Source organism: Castor canadensis, chromosome 6 (genome assembly GCF_047511655.1).
Source record: "Castor canadensis chromosome 6, mCasCan1.hap1v2, whole genome shotgun sequence".
Taxonomy (NCBI): Eukaryota; Metazoa; Chordata; class Mammalia; order Rodentia; family Castoridae; genus Castor; species Castor canadensis.
The window spans coordinates 4,425,870-4,436,169 of record NC_133391.1 but is presented as its reverse complement, the minus strand read 5'-3'; the positions used below and the strand labels follow the sequence as shown (position 1 = coordinate 4,436,169).

General features: G+C 45.8%; 1 protein-coding gene across 3 annotated transcripts in view; it reads left to right on the top strand.

Annotated features, from left to right (window-relative positions):
- Positions 1-10,300, top strand: part of Baiap2l1 (BAR/IMD domain containing adaptor protein 2 like 1) — a 67,712-nt gene that overhangs the window by 12,175 nt on the left and 45,237 nt on the right. The gene's annotated exons all lie outside the window — the stretch shown is intronic.

Here is a 10,300-nt window from a genome sequence, read left to right as displayed (position 1 = left end):
AGTAAAAACATGCACCTCCACAAATCAAGCAAAAATGGATACTGCCACCTGGTGTGATGGCTCACATCTGTCATCCCACTTACTCAGGAGGATCACTGTGTGAGGCCAGCCCAGGCAAAAGTGAGACTCCATTTCAGCCAATAGCTGGGTGTGGTGGTATGTGCCTGTCATCTCAGTTACTCGGAAAACAAATAGGATTGTGGTCCAGGCAAGGCTGGGCAAACAGCAAGACCCTGTCCCCAAAATAATTTAAAGCAAACAGGGCTGGGGTGAGGCTCAAGTGGCATAGCACCTACCTAACCAGTGCAAGCCCTTGAGTTCAAACCCCAGTACTGCAAGAAACAAAACAAAAAAACAAAAAAGATATTGCTATTATCATAATTGGAATTTCAAGAAGTAGGTTTTATTTTGATCTCATAGGTACTATTCATTCTCTCTGAAGTTCAGAGAAAAATGTTGCTTGAATTCTGGGGCAGGGCTCCAAAAGTCCCCTGACTGATGGAGGCCAGTATGGCTGGACATTGGTCCTGTGTCTGATGGCTTGGTAATTGCCAAGACTAGGAATGTCTGATTTCAACCAAAGGCTTTCTTGGCATGCCCCAAATACACATAACATTATAGAATCTTCTAGACCTAACCCCAGTATAATGATCATAATGATCTCTACTTGCACTTGAACTACAAGGAAGAGCGCTTTGAATGATTCCTCCCATAGACAAATGTAAACTTTTTCTGTGTGTTTTTTTTGTGGAACTAAGGTTTGAACTCAGGGTTTCACACTCTACCCCTTAAGTCACACCTCCAGTCCATTTTGCTCTGGTTATTTTGGAGATCGGGTCTCACAAACTAGGCTGGCTTTGAACCTCGATTCTCCTGATCTCAACTTCCCAGGTAGCTAGGATTGTAGGCGTGGGCCACCAGGCTCAAATGTACAGCTTTTGTCTAATGTCTAAAATAGAATGAACTTTTCTGGTCTTGAACTGGGTTCAGACCATTATTCTGTTTTTCAGGTTGCTTTTCTTGGTGATCCTAAGATCAGAATCCCTGCAGTTGGTTCTCCCTCCATGTTTGGGAACCATTGGAAAGTGAGGCTTTTGTACTGACTAGGATAGCTCTGAGACCATTTTCCTGACAGCCTTGATAATTTTATCCAAAGGTGTGGATAGTTGTTGAGCGTCCTGCTTATTTTACCCTGCGTACTGGAACCTTTTCATTTGGTCTTATTGCTTGGCTTGGGGATGGTTCTTGCTGCCCGAATAAGCAAGGAAGAGGGAATGCAGAGTTTGTCAAAGACGTCTATTTTTTTTAATTGAGCATTTCAGGGGTTTGAACTCAGAGCCTCACGCTTGCTAGGCAAGTGCTCTACCGCTTGATCCATGCTCCCAGATCTGTTTCGCTTTACTTTTTCTAGACGGTCTCAAGCTTTTGCCCAGGGCCAGCCTCAGACTGCAGTCCTCCTATCCCTGCCTCCTAAGTAGCTGGAATTATAGTCATGAGGCACCACACCTGGCCCTAGAAATCTGTTTCTGTAAGCAGTGAAATAGAAGGTTGTGGCAGTGTGATTGCATCTGGTAATACAGATCCTATCTTTCTGGGTGATCACACTTGTTTTGATCGCTTGATTGGTTAGCTCAGAACCTAATAGAAATGCCCATGACGCTCTGGAAACATTCTTCTGTAAGAGGCTAAACCCAGCCAGGCATGGTATGCCCACCTGTAATCCCAGTACTTTAGACAGGAGGATACAGAATTGGAGGCCAACCCAGGCAAAGGTAGCGGTGAGACCCTGTCTCGAAAACAATAACAACAACAACAAAAGGGCTGGGGCATGGTTCAAGTGGTAGAGGACTTGCCAAGCCTGTATAATGCCCTGAGTTCAGTCTCCAGCACTGAGGAGTAAGGGAGGGATCTTCACTGACCACTTGCCCAGCGGCTTCTGCTCAGTCCATGTTGCTAGGGTCAGATTTCTGTGAGCAGGTAGGCTGCTTCTAGCATGACCTTTGCACCCTGAAGGAGCAGTAATTCTGCAGATACCGAAATCTGGACTGTAGCTGCAGAAGAGAAAGGAAGAATATACAGTGCTTACGGTGTAGTGAATGTCCAGTTCAGTGTTTTCCATGGGCTGAAGGTTTCCTGTGAAAAAAATCCTCTTTTCAGAAGGACACAGGAGGGATTTTTGCCTAGAAAAACATCTGCCAAGCTCTTTTTCCTGTCTTGCAGGAACACAGCTGCTAATCCAGCAGATTTGCCTCCAAGTGGATAGGTTTTGATTTTCTACTAATGGGTCAAATCGATTTTCACCCTGGGAGGGGAGATTGTAGCAGACAGCTGCATGCACATAAATGCTTTAGGGACCTGTCGCACTTTCCGCTGTCAGAGGACACAGGGTGACCTGTGTCTTGAGACATCAGGCTCAGGCTGGGGCCTGACTCAACCAGTAAAAGCACCTGCCTAGCAAGCGCAAATCCCTGAGTTCAAATTCCAGCACTGTTCAAAAAAAAATCAAATGAAGACACCAGGCTCATTGGCCATGACCAAGCACTGAGCAGACACCCAAGTCTGTGGCCAGCCGCTGGCAGAGTCCAGAGTTCTCAGATCCTTGGTAGTTGAGGGTTTTCATTGTCTTTGCTGTGTTATGTTTTAAAAACTTACGGAGTTGTCATTTACAGATGACATAATTCACTCAGGTGTATACATCCTTCATGCTATTTGCTGTCATTCCTTCCTCTTTCTCACTCCCACTATCAGGCAACCACCGATCTATTTTTCTCTATAGAGATTTGTCTTTTCTGACAGGCTATGGTGGTACACACCTGTAATCCCAGCACTTGGAAGGCTGAGGCAGGAGGATTGCAATTTTAAGACCAGCCTTGGCTGTATAGTGAATTTCAGACCAACCTGGTCTGCATAGCAAGACCCTGTCTCAAAAAAAGAAGTAAAATGAAACACCAACAATAGAGTTGTCTTTTCTGGGTATCTCATGTAAACAGAGTCATATAATATGTGGCCTTGTTTTGGGGGGCGGGTGCTGGGGATTGAACCCAGGACCTTGTACAATATGTGGTCTTTGTGACTGGCTTCTTTACTGACCACAGTGGGATTAATCCATCTTGTGTGTATCTGTTCTTTATTCTTTTTTACGGCCAAATAATATTTTGCCACATGGATGTACCCATTTTGTTTGTCTATTTACCAGTTGGATATTTGGGTTGCTTACCATAGATTTTGGGGGGTTTTGTTTTGTTTTGATTTTTTGAGGTGGGATCTTGCTACCATGCCCAGCTGAGATATTCTTTTTAAATATGTGAAAGTCATTTAAAGGACAACTTGGCAAAACCCCCACAGGGTATGGAAGCAGAGTTCTTGTGCAGAGCCTGGCATGTGTTAGTTTGCAGGGCCGTTAAGCCTCAGTAGGTAAAGGGCAGGGCCTGGCAGTGTTTGTGACTGGGGATGAGCTAATGAAGGGGCCTATAGGGGCCCCATTACCTCATGCTGAATTGGGTGGCTAATTGTCCCTCTGGGCCACTGCTACCGCAGTGTGTTGAGATGTGCCTGTGGAACCGAGGGACAGTGTGCCGCAGACCCGCCCACAGCACAGACACCCAACCCTGCTATTGCACTTGAAGGCACCTTGGAGAGAGACCAGATGGGCTGGGTGTCCAGAGCCAGACCCTTAAGGCCTAAGGAGGAGCAAGTCAAATTCCCTGGGAGAATGGGTCTGGCCTGTTCAGAGGACAGCCTGGAGCTCATTGTCTAGGTGCCCATCAGCTGAAGAATGGATAAAGATAATGTGGTATGCCTACACAGTGGAGTATTACTCAGCCATCAAGAAGAATGAAATTACATCATTTGCAGGAAAATGAATGGAACTGGAGATCATCATTTTAAGCAAAATAAGCCAGGCTCAGAAAGACAATGATCACGTTTGCTTTCACTTGTGGAATATAGACCTTTAAAAAAGTAACAGGAGTATAAAACCTGATTGCGGAGGAGCACTGGGAGGAGGGAGAGTGAAAAGAGAGGGTTGACATTATTGAAGTACTTTATACACGGGTGTGAAAAGAGAATAGTGAAAGCCATTAAAGTTGTTTAAGGGGTGGGGGAGCTGATAAGAAAGTAGCAGGTGAGGTGAATGGAGGAGGAAATAACGCCGTTGATAACAAGATACCAACTTCCCGTGCAAATAAATGCATACACAGTGTCCGGAAGCTACTTCCACGCCACACTGAGATCAGATTAGTGTCTCTGTGAGTGAGTGGGCAGTGTAGTCGAGCCACAGCGACACCTATGCTGTCACAGTGGGACCATATAGAGTCCAACAGGAACAAACGGTCCACGTATGTCCAGGTGGGCAACCCCAACGCATGAGTGAAGTGTGTTAGACGGTGCCACTGAAACATTTAAGCTGTTTTCAACACATAAAGCAGTATTTGCACTGCTCATGAGTAAACATTTGTGTGTGTACAAGATGGTCAGAAAGTTAACAGCAATCATGCTAGCAGCTCCCCCTGGGGACTTGGATGGGGGAGACAGTGCCCTTTAGTTTGTGTCTAGTGTAGTTCACATGCTTTTCAACAAAGGAGCCGATGTGGCAGTGTCAACCGTTAGTAATCCTGTGTGGACCCCAGGGGGCTATGGGTTCCTCTTTTTCTTTTTCCTTTTTTGTTTTGGTGGTACTGGAATTTGAACTCAGGGCTTCAGGCTTCCTAGGCAGGCACCCTACCACTTAAGCCACTCCACCAGCCCTTTCCGTATTGGGTAAGAAATGAGAAAGAAGCCAGGCACTGGTGGCTTACAACTGTAATCCCAGCTACTCAGGAGGCAGAGATCAGGAGGATCATGGTTCAAGGCCAGCCCAGGCAAATAGTTCTCGAGACCCTATCTCAAAAAACCCATCACAAAAAAGGGCTGGTGGAGTGGCTCAAACCCCAGTACCTCCAAGCCCCAGTACCTCCAAAAAAAAAAAAGAAAAAGGAATGGGGGGAAGGAATAAAAAATAATCACCTGCCCAATCAGAATGGGTGCATTTTGCGATGCTATTAGGTCAGTTATAGTCACCAAAAAGGAGGAGTGAGGTTACAGGAAGTGTTTAAAAGAAAACACTGCAGAGATTCCCATAATTCCTCATTGCTGGAGCGCTCTGGCATCATGAAAGCATTTCATCCCTCTCAGTTTCGCAATTCACTTAAGAAATTATTGAGGCCTCAGGGCAAGTTCCAAGGTCAGCAGGGAGGCTGTGTGGGCCTGACACTGCCTCTATAGGACCTTCAGCAAGGACTTAAAATAGGACACTTCAGAGTTTCCGGGTGTCATCTGAAAAGTGGGGACATGGTAGCCACAGTGTTAAGGATCCAGTGAGGAGAGCCTGAAATGCAGCCTCCCATGTATATTTAGATGTATCTCAAATGAAAAGAAAAGAAATAAAATGCTCTCAACTAAATAAAGCAGTTAAGAGCGCCTTCCATTTTCTGTGTATGCACCTTGTTTAGATGCTCTGTATTCATTATCTCTCTTCCTGATGAGGACATTTGAGGTGGGAGAGGCAATACAGCTTGCTGTCACATTACAGAGAAGAAATGCAGGTACGAAAAGATACCTGTGTAAACGGGAATGGCATCTGTTTGAAGACTGACTAATACTGTAGCAAGACTTTTCTCTTGCGATGTTAATTACAACTGGTTCAGTGTGTGCTAAGCAAAGTGCTTCGAATAGCACAGAAGTGCTCCAGAGGACCGGGAGGCTCAGTGGTCATGTTTGCGTAGCGTGCACACGGCCGTGGGTCCATCCCCAGCACCACGCACAACCAATCAATCAATACAAGCTCTGTAACGGCCGATTGTGGTGTTCGGTCCTCATGCCCTTGTGAAGTGGAAATTACCATTCTCCTCATTTCAGAAGAGACTGCCGCTCAGAGGGCAGTGATGTGCTTGGCCCAAGGATTCAAAGCATGTCATGGCCCCAGCTCCTAGTCTCCTTGCCACCGTGGTGGCATGGTGCAAGTTATAGGCTGCACGGACCGATACCTGATGCACCTCGATAGCCTCCATATCAGATAGTACGGCCTGGCGAGGCCAGCACACTATTCGTGTGTCACGGGAAGTGTCTTGGCGGTGCTTACATATTTGTATCAGTACTTCTGGTCCAACTTAGTACTTCAAGAGAAAGCCCCATCGGGATTATCACGAGGGGCTTGATCAGCGTGACCCTTGTGACCATCTGTGAGCCCTCAGGACAGAGTGGAGGACACCATCAGGTGTTGGCGGCTAGGACAGAGCAGCCACTTCCAGCAACACTCGGGGAAGGCAGAAGCGAGATTTTCCTCAGTAAACCTTATCTAGAGGTGTGACCTTCGCCATGCAGCCATGGAACGAGTGTCTGTGACATAGAATTAAACTGTGTAACATCTCAAAGACACGCGCTTTATCGGAATCAAGGCATAGCACTGCGCATTTACTTAGACTCATAGATCAGTTTTAAAGCTTATTCTGTATAAGTATTACATTGTCAGCTGAGAAAGAAAACACTGAAATATCGAATAATTTGCCCTCCGTGGGTGGGTAGAGACTGGAGAAACAACGGAAGGGAAGGGATTCTTAGACCTGTGAAGTCTGCTTGGTTTCGCTGTCTGACTGTCAGAGTTGAATTCTGTATGTTTGAAAAAATTATAAACTAGTCACACCTGTTAGCAGACGCACAGTGTTGCACATTGGTGATTTTTCAAAAATGGAGAGTCTTATTTGTTAAGGAAGTTAAAACCATCATAAGATTATATTCGTTATTTACTTATTTATTTGTCTATTTTGGATTTGAACTCAGGGCTTCACACTTGCAAAGCAGGTGCTCTGCTACTTGAGCCACACACAGTCCATCTTGCTGTGGTTATTTTGAAGATGGGGTCTTGAGAACTTGAGAAGATGGGGCCTTGAAATTTGATCCTCCTTATCTCAGTCTCCCAAGTGGCTGGGATTATAGGCATGAGCCACCAGTACCTGACACATAATTAGTTTTAAAATTGTGATTGCTGGAGAAATGCCTGAGGTACAGAGCCCCTCGCCTTAGTGGCTAGGCCCTGCAGGACCCCATGGCCCACTCCTCAACACTATCTCAAATGGGGACTACTAACTCTCCTCTGCTGCCCAGCTTCTGGGACAGGAATACCAGGTGCAGTACATGTAGATGGGCTGTGGTGTCAGTCGACTAGCCTAGAATTCATTCTCTACCCAGGGCCTTCCACAGTCTCTGGATGGAGATGAAACATCCTGGCTGAAAGGGGTTTTGCCATGCGGTCTTTGATTGATACATATGCTTCTGGTTTTTGTAGCAAAGTAGTGCCCCTTGGCCCATTTATACCTTTTCCAGTCACTCTGACTTTCTTGGTGTCTCAAGCCTTCTATTCTTCCACCAGGCTCAGCCACAGCCCCGGCCTTTGACCCAGCTCCCCCTCCACACCGACGTGGGACCATCAGTGCACAAGCACTGCTACTGCCTTTCTCAGACTTCACAGCATAAACGGCATTGCGTTCTGTCCCAGGGTTTAAAAATAACGTGGACTTCAGCTAAAATAACTGGATGAATGGCCCGACACCAGCACAGAGATGGATTTTCCACTGTGCATAGGCATCAACGTTTGTAGCTAAACTCAGATAACAAGGAATTGAACCACACATGTTGAATTTTTCAAGTTGAAACACTTATTTCCCTGAAGCTGGCTTTAGGACTACGTCTTAGTTAAACCTTATTTTCCAGTAGTCGTTTGGATAGTGACTGGTATTTTAAGATGTCAGTTGTATGTGAACATTTCATGAATTCTATCAACAAATCAAATTCTTTGGCTACGGTGTGTGCTTAAGGAATTATGGTGTGTGCTTAAGGAATAACGATCTGAGCTTCTTACTGTGACTGCCCGTCACTCCAGGATGGGCATATCTCTGTATAGTTTCCTTTTATTTTTATCATTGCGCCTCAACCCCATAAAAACATATGACAAGAATTTTAAACAGGCTATCTCCACAATAGTTTTCTCAGATTGCCAGTCAGAGCGAAAATGGTGTTAAGCTCTGTGGATAGTCCTGTAGGTTCTTACAGAGTTAATCTTACACTGACCCTGTGACTAGCGCTTAAACTCCTGGGATTTACCCTAGAGACAGGAAAACGCACGTTCACACAAAACCTGTGCGTGCTTGCTCGTGTCAGCTTCATTTGCAATAGCCAAGCCTGGAAGCAGCTCTAACGCCCTTCAGCACACAACTGAGTAAGCGAGCCGTGCCATGTCTCTATAGAGCACTGCCGGTGGGAAGGTACACGACGGACACACCCACCGGCTTCCGTATGTCTTGAAGCCGTCGTGCTGAGTGAAAAGGCCGCTCTCCAAGGTCACATACGTATGGTTCCATCTGTGATACCGTCTCACAGTGGCAGAGTTAGAGCAGGAGCTCACCGGTTGCCAGAGGCCAGGGTAGGTGGGGAGGGTGTGACTGGAAAGGGGGTTTTTGTGTTGATGGAGCTGCCTGTGTGACAATTGAGGAGTCATCTGTACAAGTCCACACGTGATAAAATTTCATAAAAAAAAAAAAAAGTCAAGTGGGGCCAGATACAGTAGGACATGCCATTAATCCCAGCTGCTCAGGAGCAAAGTAGGGAGGACTGTGGCTCACAGCCTACCCTAGGCAAAAGCCCTACCTGAAAGGTAAACTGAGGGGGCATGTATCAAGTGGTAGAGTGCCTGCCTAGCAAGCTCTCGGCTCTGAGTTCAAATCCCAGTGCCATGAAAAAAGAGCCATAGGGAAATGTTAAAGCATTCTTAGAAATTAAAAATATATCAAAAGCTCAAAAAATGACAGAAGAGTTGGAATGTAAAGTTGAGAGCGTCTGTCAGAATGTGTAAAATCCTCATCAGAGTTCCAGAAACAACACAGACACAAGAAATAAAAGAGGAAAATTTCCCAGACCTGAACGACCTAATTTGCCACATGGCCAGGATCCACCAAGTGTCTAGTGAAATAAGCAGAAAACATTCCCAGTTTCAATTTATTCTGGAAGAGATGAATTCCAGAATAAACTTCTCTTGAAAAGGGTAAATCACAAAGGAAGTGACAGCTGACTTTTCAAAAACAAAACAGATGCTCAGGACAGTGGCGCCATATCTTAATGACTGAGAAAAAATGGTCCAGTGTCACATTCCACCCATGAAAATAGCAAACAAATGCCAAGGTAAGGATAGTTTACCTTGGGGACACAGATTGGCCTTCTACACATCATTCTTAGATAATTTTTAGAAAATGATCTCTAGCAAAAAGGAAAAAAGCACAAGACATGAAGAGGATCCCCCAGTGAGAGCTCCTGACACAGGCAGCCAGAGAGGGACATGGGAGGACAACAGCCTGGCAGGCCAGGAGTGAGTCAGACCAGACGGAGCGGGATTACAGGAGGTCAAGGGGATGAAGGATGAAGTGGAAGATGAGCTGCTAGTTGTTTATGGTGGAGAAATAATATCCACAGGCCTCTGTTCCACCCCACAGAGCAGGTTGGAGAATGTAAGGTAGATATACTGAAAACCACAAGGGGTGGGGGGCTGGAACAAGGCAATTATTAATCCAGGGAAGACAAAGGCTATACCAAGAAAGGAAGCGTCATCTTCAGGGCATGCCTTGCATTATGGTGACCAGTATTTACCAAGTCACAGTCAACACTGACTGTTGAATTACCAGGAAGTCATCACTTGATTACATGGGAAGGATGGAGGGAGGAAAGCCAGGTTTATAGAGAGCGGGTCTTAGGCAGGAGGAAGCTGATGAGTTTCTGTTCAAAATTGAGAAATCAATGGTAATCCAAACCAAGAGTATAAACAGAATAACAGCTCACTGAAGGCATTCCTGGGAGTGAGACTGGGGGGCGGGGGTGTGTGTGGGGGGAGGACACAAGGTTGATTAAGTCGCCACAAGGTCCCCACTCCAAATCCCAATGGAGACCCCTTTTCTTCCAAAGGGTGAAGTACTCACCTTGTGAATGTTGGGTGATCTTTCATTCTTTTCAAATAACATACGTGGGGAGAGGAGGCAGTGAGACCCGAGTGGTACCTTTGGAATGACCAGTTCTGAGTCGCTCGTTATGGAGATAAGCACAGTCCCCACGAGTTCCTTCTTGAACTCAGCGCCGTAGGAATGAATGGTTTGTTGCCTGTACTTAAGATTTAGGCAGAGTGAAGCAGAACCTCCTAGAAGTTCCTATTCACCTGGCAGCCACACAGTTCCTTAATTATAGATTCAGTTCAGATGGCTATCTGCACGCCTGCATTTTAACA